The 9034-nt window shown below is 42.7% G+C and overlaps 1 protein-coding gene across 1 annotated transcript in view; it reads right to left on the minus strand.

Moving 5' to 3' along the window:
* Positions 1 to 8070: 8070 nt before the first annotated feature.
* The window catches only part of slc22a18 (solute carrier family 22 member 18), a gene marked incomplete at its 5' end in the record, with an annotated part of 8591 nt that continues 7627 nt past the window's right edge, over positions 8071 to 9034 (minus strand). Inside the window, 1 exon segment of the mRNA XM_024296124.1 lies at positions 8071 to 8441.

The raw sequence follows: 9034 nt of genomic DNA on the forward strand, positions 1-9034 counted from the left end.
GAAAAAAAGTATGTAAATATTGAGGTTATTACTCTATGTAAATTGGACATTCTGTTGATATAGAATATTGTAATGACATTTATCTTATGATTATTAAGCTGTCAGTCTTGTAAGTGTCAATTTAAAACTAATTGATGGGGCCATACCATGAAAAACCAACTTTTGAGCTTTTAAAGGGTAACCAAACCCTAAATCAACTTTTTGGGGGTGTTGACCTCTATAAATGTGGCTGTAAAAGAGCGGTATGTTGGTCATTGCCAAATTTTTGATTAATTAAAATAAAATGTTTCAAGTCTTGAAAATAGTCAAAGACTGTCTGTGTGCTGCCCCCTACAGGTTGAATTGAGTTTTTACATTTGAGTATAGAAGTGTTTATTTTGAATTGTGAGTCACAAACGCTTCCATATTTAAGTCCCATTTTTTATTTAGTCTGTTTAGTTTAGCTATAGTTCTTATTTTATGACTAATTTTCTGTATCTTTAAAATTGCCGGCATGAAGCCCAATGAGGCCATTTCTCTTTGTCATATTGGGCTATATAAATAAAATTGAATGGAATTTTGTGATTGGTCAAACCATGTCAGTTTCAGAAGTCTCACTTCATGATCTGCAGCTCCAGTAATGATAAGAGTCCTGTTCCCTGCCCCTCTGACTGGATTTTAACATTTCATCTGTGGGCGGAGTCAGCCTGTCCCTGTTTGGTTACACTTTAAGTGTATTATACTGTTCATTCCTCACTTTAAGAACTTCAGAGCGGTATTTTGATCCGTTCACACATTCCTGAGTAATCCTCTAAAACCTGTGCTCTTGACATTAGCCCATACCAACGGAAACAAGCAGGTCTTCACGATCTGACATCAAAGAGTGAGACCACCCCTTCCAGGAAGAGTCTGCTCTGACAGCTCCGCCCCCAGACTAACATCAACACTCAGTTTCTCCACAGAGCCAGTGATGATCAACAAAAAAAAATGTTCATTTTAGATGCAGAATACCATATATCCTACAGTTGTGTCCTGTCTTCAATAAATTCCAGCTCAAACAGGTGTTTGTTACTTTAGACACGACGCTCCTTTAAGACCGCCCCTCCCAGTCGAGCACAGTCGTGCAGACGTCAAGTGTATTTGTGTTGTGAAGCAGTGTAATGATGGCCGGGCCTACTGAGGTATATTACAGCCATAGAGTTTTACAACACCATAGAGAATCAATGGAAAACAAGTAAGGGGTTTGAACTAAACACTCTGAGGCTTCCAGGGTGGGCCAAAAGATAACCTTTGGTTGGCCAAATTTGGCTAAGTGTCCCTCAGGATCAACCCTATTTTACTGTCGGTCATCTTTAATGAGCATGGAACTCTTCACTTTCATAAAAAGTCAAAAGGAATGGCGCCTGTCAGCAGACAGCACTCAGGAAAGGACATCATCAAAGTGTTTGGGAGAGAAATCCAGCAGGATAACTGAATATGCTACCGCAGGTTTGCAACAGGAAGAGATTTCATGCCAATGTGGCGGTCTGTCTGCTGCAAGCCAGCGGATCTGTGAAGCAGACACATTCGCCTGACTTCCCTAACCATCTTCAGACCCGCTTCAAGCAGCTCGTTTTCTTTGCTGAGTCATTGCAAATATCTAAAGAGAACTGATGCAGAGACTCCTCCATGTCCATGTGGATGCTGTAAGACGGTCATGTGGTAAATCAGTGGCTCTTTCTCTTCATCCTGAAGTTGCCCCGGCAGCATCGTGACTGCTTGGACCTGTCTGCTAGCTAAGTAATCAGGTTGAGAAATCGAGCTGCCCCTCCCCAGGTCCCCGGGGCCCCTCTCATTATCTTATCTCCCATTGTTACCCACTGTAATTCCCTCCATCATGATTGATGATGTCGCTGTCTGATTACACCAAGACAAAACCCTCTAAGATCACCTTTCATTGGTGCTGCCAACCCCTCCAGCTCAGTGGGAGGGGGTGTTTTGCTTTCCGGCTATAAAAACCTGCTGTCACAGGTTAGCTTGTGCTTCAGAAGTGCATGACGTTTAGTCCGCTCTGACGTGGTTACTGCAGCAGAGGAAGGGTTTTCTCCTCTGGGAAAACACGACGTTTACATTTCGATGTTCACGCTAGAGAGGAAGAAGAAAGCATGTCATGAAACATTCAGGCCCCTCAGCCTCAGGTCATGCTTTTAAAGAGGGACAGTGAGCCTGGCCTTCAGGCTGCATGTGGGGAAAGATGCCTCATTATCCATGCCACAGGGGATGAAACAGGCCTGGTGGCCCCCCCACTGGCGTTTAGTTTCCTCCAGGCAACCTTGGGCCAGAGCTGAGCGTGTTCATCTCTGACCTCAGTGTGGGTCGCTCGCAGAATCACATTAAACTTTCAGAGGGCCCAAAGATCCCTGTCAGGAGTGTTAACAGCACCTTTGTCCACGCTCACTCTCACTCAAAGGGTGAGTGTAACAAAGCACCCCCTTCGGTGGTCGGTACGGCCCCCCTGGGTTCCACCGATACGGTGTCACTCTACCATCCTCAGCGCCTTCCAATCTCTGAGGCATATGTTGACTTTATTCTCAAAGAAAACGTTAAAGGAAAACATTGTACTTCCTGTTGAACTGAAGATCATGATGGTGGTTAGACTGAAACTTCCCTATGCTTAGTTATTTTTGACAATTAACCCTTGAACACCAGATCTCCAGCGTTTATGTTCTTTGATTTACTGTAATTTTTTAATTGGATCAGTGTAATTCTAGTATCTGCTGGAATTATCATGTGAATGGTTGAAAAGGGACAGTATGTTAAAGATAGAGATGGGCCAATATCACTTTTTCTGCCCGATTCGTTATTTTCCCTGCAACTGTGACCAAAAGCTGATATTTGCTGGTGCTGATATTTAAGTGTCTGAAATAACACAGCGTTTAAAGATTTTATTTTTTCTTAAATTAAAAATTCAATAACCTTTACATTTCCAAGAACAACACAAACATACAAAATATCAATCAGTATAAACTCAGCATCAATAACCAATGAATACTGAATTTTCAAACAACAGCAATAGCCTTCAAGGTCACTAGAAAACAATAGGATTTAAAGAAAGTGCCTTTAATTTAAGTGCTTTTAAACAACAAAAAATTGTACAAAACTACTAAATGAAAACATATTTTAAACTGTAAACATAAAACTTTGTAATGTTGCATAAAAATGTGTTCCATTTGTCACAGTGGATGCTGACAGCTGGAGCTTAACTTTAGCCGCATGTGGGGTTTCAAATAGTGTTGAAGCAAAACAAAAAGACAAAACCATTGCAAAACTGCTATTTTTTCTAATTTAATACAGCAAATTATTGGGCGCACAGATTCTGGCAGACTGGATCAGCTACGACCCGACAGAATCCGTGCCCCCTCTCGCTGTTTTACAAAGAATATGAGGGGGGAAATATGCAGATAAAAGACAATAAACTCCCAAAAGCTCCAGAATAAAGTCTACTGTAATCACCCACCTTCTTCTAACAGGGTTTGGGACAAAATGTGAAACAATCAACAATGTCTAAGAGCGGGGAAACATTCTGGCAGGGGGAGAGTACCTTTGGTACAACACCGGGTCATTTCCAAAGCCACAATGCAGCTAGCTTCAGTCACAGCTTCACTGGATTTTGCCGTCTTTGTAAACATTCTCTGCTGTGCAGCGTAGCCTCGTTGTAGTTGTTGGAGCTTATTGTTGGGCTCCTACCAGTAATGCATTATAGTTTTTATGATTATCAAGATAGTGACAATTTATATTGTGTTTTTTGAGCATTGCTGACATGGAGGATTTAAATAATGATGTCAAACGCGTGTTTCTGGAAGGGCTGGTGACCCCGTGCAGGTGCAGGATGAGAGTCAGATGATAGGATTCCCACTGAGAAGGCTGATCACATTAAAGGTGCAGTCCGTCTTAACAGCTTGTCAAAACCTGCCAACTAAGACTAAACAAACTCGTTCTGCAGTTGTGCCAAAGCCAGGAGCCATGTTTTTATCTGCGTAATCCTTTTTCCAATAGGAGAAAGGTAAAAAGAGAAATGTTGGTTTAGGGTCCTTTGACCCGTTTCTGCATAGCTTTTATTATGACCAGAGAAGCTGCTGCCTTATCCCACACAGAAAAAGAAAATATGACAAAGAACAGACAGTTCTTTGCATTTCTGATCCAGATCTGTCAGCACTGAGCTAAAGAAAGAAAACTCACTGAAACAGCATAGACAAATGCTAACTGAAACCACTGAGCTCCAGCTACTATGAGCTACAACTGAGAGCTCCACAGTCGCTGTCAGCAGGTTTGACTGGGACTCAGTCTGTCCCTGTGTGCATGAATGAGAGTCCAATACAAATGAATCTTACTTTGAAATAAGACACTGACAGCAGTTTGCATTGCTACTTCAGCGTTTTAGTATGTGAAACTACTCCATTTAAAAAGATGTCAGCTTCTATGTGTGCTTTAATTCTTAATCCGACTCTAAAAGGTAACCAAACCCTACATCAACTTTTTTTTGGCCGTCGACCTGTGGAAAGATGGCTTTTAAAGTTTTGACTTTGACAATTAAAAATAAACTTGTATAATTCTAAAAATAATGGTCTGAAACTGTTTGTGTGCTTCCCCTTCATGTTGTATCACATTTAAATTTCCTGATTGGTCAAACCATTTTAGTCCCACATCATTTCAGAATTCTGACGTCATGACCTGAGGCTGAAGTAGTGATAACAGTCCAGCCCCCAAACCCCACCCCTCTGAGTGAATTTTAACATTTCAGCTGTGGGCGGAGTCAGCCTCCAACTTCCCCGTTTGGATACCCTTTAAGCCGTCAGCGCTTACACATGACAGAACATGTATTGTATCTTTTGTTTTTTTGTTTTTTACAGGGACTATATAATGGTAGTTTGTTAAATCTGAATGTAAAGCTGTCCTTGTTTATGTGAATTGTTAACATGTTGTTGTATTGTGACATCTGGTGATATGGAACCCAGTGAGGACAGCGCTCAACCTCTGATTGGCTGAGCTGCGGTTCAGTTCCCGCTTGTGGGAATTAAAAGCCTCTGCTCATTACTGAACCCTTTACCACCTGAGGTGTTGCCGGTGAGCAGAATCTGCTGGAATGGTGTTGATCGTGTTAACAATTAAAAATTACAGTAAATCAAAGAACATAAACACTGAAGCTCCGGTGTTAAAGGGTTAATAGAGTACAAATATTTTGTTGATTGTCTTTAGAGAACACCTTTTGCCTCTTTTTTTAAAAATCACTTATTTGATTACACCAGGAGTCTGCAACCTGCAGCTTTTTTAAAGTAAGGATTACTTAATTAGAACATATTTAATTTAGATGTGTTAAATGTATAAATTGATGTCTGAGGTTCACATAGATGATAAACTATGTAGGTTTTTACATCCTGTTGACCTGAAGACGTCTTTTTTATTTAACTCTACCTCCAGAATGAACAGATTGGTGAAAAGTTTGATCTTTTATGAGTTAAAAGCACATATTATCTTATGCTGCACAAAAGTGGATAATAGCTGTCCAGAGCTGCACTGAGATGATCCTGTTTGGAACAGAGCAGCTTTTATTTATGAAAATAAGTCAGTTGAGCTTCTGTCAAACATAAAAAAAATCAAATTTGAGAGATAATATTTCTGCTTTTGCTCATATAAAAAAATAGAGATAATTCATATTTATTATTAAAAACAGAAGGTCATAAATGTAAGTCCAAATGACTTAAAGGCTAAAGTAAATCTATGCAGCTCCTTCTAGGTTTTGATCAGTCGAAAACAAGCACAAATGGCTCTTTTACTGTTAAAGGTTGCTGACCTCTGGACTGTACAAACATTGATAAAACTCTGGTGTCGTCAAAGAACTTTTAAAGCAGGGGTCTCAAATTGGTGCAATTTGCAGCCCCCAAGTCTATATTTTGGGCCCCCCACCTTAATAGATCAATGTCTTTTCTTGCATTGCACCGTGGGGGTGGACTACCTGCCAGTGGCCCTCCTCCTGTGGCCGCTGCATAGATTTGCCCCTCCCCTCGATTTTATTTGCACCTTAGACATTTAGGACCCTTGGTGGGGGGGTGCTTGGACATCACTGCCAGCAAACAGTCGATGTCCTTTCAGTGCCCCTCCCGCCAATTTTACCCGCACCATAGACATGTAGGGCCGCTGGTGGGAGGGTGACGGGGCATCTCTGTGAGAAATCAGGAGATGTCCTGTTAAGGCCTTCTCACCAATTTTAACTGCACCCCTTTAGTACACACACCTCTAACACCACAAACATACACTCTAACAAGCAAACACGCATGCATCACACAAGGAAGGTGGACCTTCGACCTTCTGTCTCCTACCCCATCCCTGGCGGGGGGGGCGGGGAACCTCGGCCTGGTGGTCTAGTCTCTTGGGTGCCGGTCTCCTGGGCCCGGCGGTCTCCGCCCCACGCCGGGAGTGGGATCCCCGAGATTTAAGATCTAGAGCAGGGGATCGGGCCTTGTTTACATCACTCCTCCGGGACCCCCGTTTCTTTTGGGTGCCCCTCTCCTGGGCGGGGGTGGGCGGTCCCTTCCTCCCTCCCCTCTGGACCTCCCGCGGCGGGGGCGGGCGGTTGCCTGGAGCATGGGGGTGGGTCTCCCTTGGGGGGCCCCGGCTCGTACTTGCATTTGTATTGTGTATATTTGGACTAGTTTATATGTGAAGATTATTTTAACCAACAAGTATGTTTGTAACTACAGAGTGTATAGACAGGCCCCACCCATTCCAGATTGCTTTTTACAGCTAGTTATTTTATGATGTTACCCCCCACCCCAGTGAACATTTCAATGTGAGCCCCATATGGTTTACCTTTGGGCTGAATTGGTGCGGTCCGGGTGGGTTTGTCCGTGGGTTCCATGGTGGCCCCGTCTGTGTTTGTCCACACTGGCGTAATTGGGGACTCAGTGGTCTGGGTCCCTACACAAACCAGGTGCCTGGCGGACAGCGTAGCAAGTTAGACAGCTCTGCTGCTCGGCGAGCCAGACTACTGAGTGCCCAGAATTGATGATCTTTGCATCCCAGTCTGACATGAAGAAGTGTTTGGATGATCAATCACACTCTAGACTTTTTTAACCCTTCCGCTCTCCTTAGCTTGTTTACATTAAATGTGGGGTCATCTGGACCCCACTAGACAGTGCGCTGAACTTTTTTTTATCTTTGATTTTTTGAGTTCCACTAATGTCCATGGCAGACATAAAATCCTGTCCACCTTTGTCCACATTTGTCATGGAAGGAATCACACATCAATATGTGGTTGGAGTCATCTGGACCCCAAAGAGAGAGGAAGGGTAAATGGTAAATGGCGTATACTTGTATAGCGCTTTCGACCCTCCTTCGAGGGCCCAAAGCGCTTCACAGTCACAGACCCATTCACCCATTCACACACTGGTGGTGGCTCTGCTGCCGAACACTGGCGCCAACCTCCCACCAGAGGCAATTTGGGGTTCAGTGTCTTGCCCAAGGACACTTCGACACATGGCGTGTGTCACATCAAGGCGGAAGTCGAACCCGCTCGCTTCTGATCAGGAGTCGACCGCCCTACCACTGCACCACGGCCGGGTAAAACAGGCATGTTTCCGTGGTAAATCTGGCTCCCATGTTTTTTCTGGTGGTTACTAACCTATTTCTTAATCAAACATCAGCCACAGAACGATACTATCACATCATTCTAAACATGTCTCTTCAGAAGATGCTGTAATTGGGAATACTCAAAAGTGATCCAAGAGTCGTGTAGTTCACTACAGTTCTAAGACAGTCATGTTATAAGGTAAGGGATTACTTTAAGTACTGTTAAGAAGTAATCTGAAATGTTCTGTTTGGAAAAAAAAACAGAAATGATCAACTGAAAAATGTGAGAAAACTTGGGATTATATTTTCCAAAGATAACGGCAGTTTGAAGACAGATTTTGGAAGGATACTGTCCAACAAATGTTTATAGAACATTGTTAATTTACAGCTTGATGTTCTGGAAAGTGTAGATTAGGTCTGACCCCGGAGGAAAAGCTCAGCATAAACAGGGAAAAAGAACATTTTAAAGACAGCACTACTCTGGAGTTTGTTTTTGAGACTTTTATATTAGTTTTTAAGCGTGAAATTTACAGAAACAAACATTCCTTAGATTTAGCAAAAGTAAAATTTTAAGTGAAATACATTTCACAATAAATCTGAGAATGTTTCAGTAGGAATTGCGTTTTGGCTTAAGTTCATATATTCATTTCCTAAAAGTTCTTTAGTGCAGCAAACATAGACTGTAAAAATAATGGACTGAGCGATGACTGAGCATTTCCAATGAGGTCCCCCATTGGAAATGTATTACTTCCTCTCCTCGCGAAAGTAGGCCGCCGCTTTCACCGTCACTTCCTGAAAAGGATACCGCCATTTGCAAACAATCTTCAGCGATTGGTCTGAGTCATAGCTGAGTCATGGAATCTACAGGAAGTTCTGTCGCCAATCAGGAGTGAGTTTATTGCAACCGTCTGCCTCTTTCCACGCCTCGACCACGAGACCGCGGATGTAAACAGCTTCTACTTTAATAACGGCGGCTCGGGAGAATTGTACCAACACACTCTCAGTAAAATACGTACATATTCCACGACTTTGCACTCTGAAATACCGTGTATAATATACGCCAAACACGGTTTTTGCGTGTATATGATACGCAATGATAGAGAATAGGTTGCGCTGGCGTACAATATACACGACTTTTTAGGTTTTGTTTTGATCACGTGGTCAGAAATCCTCCGGCTCTTTTCTAAATGACGTCGTTCCTGGTTAAGGTTAGGATTACGGTTATGGTTAGGATTAGAAAAGCAAATTGTTCGTTTGTGGGGCTGTCTGTGATGCTCACGCCTCCACCAGGGGACGTGTCAAACGTGGAAAACAGACTTTAACACGTTTAGGACCGCGCGTATTATAGGCACGCAAAAAACAGTTTTGGGGTATATTATACACGGTATTTCCCAAATCTTGGAATATGTACGCATTTTACTGAGACTGGGCTGATTGTACAAGTCATTGT

The sequence above is a fragment of the Oryzias melastigma genome, linkage group LG3 (assembly GCF_002922805.2).
Source record: "Oryzias melastigma strain HK-1 linkage group LG3, ASM292280v2, whole genome shotgun sequence".
Classification (NCBI taxonomy): Eukaryota; Metazoa; Chordata; class Actinopteri; order Beloniformes; family Adrianichthyidae; genus Oryzias; species Oryzias melastigma.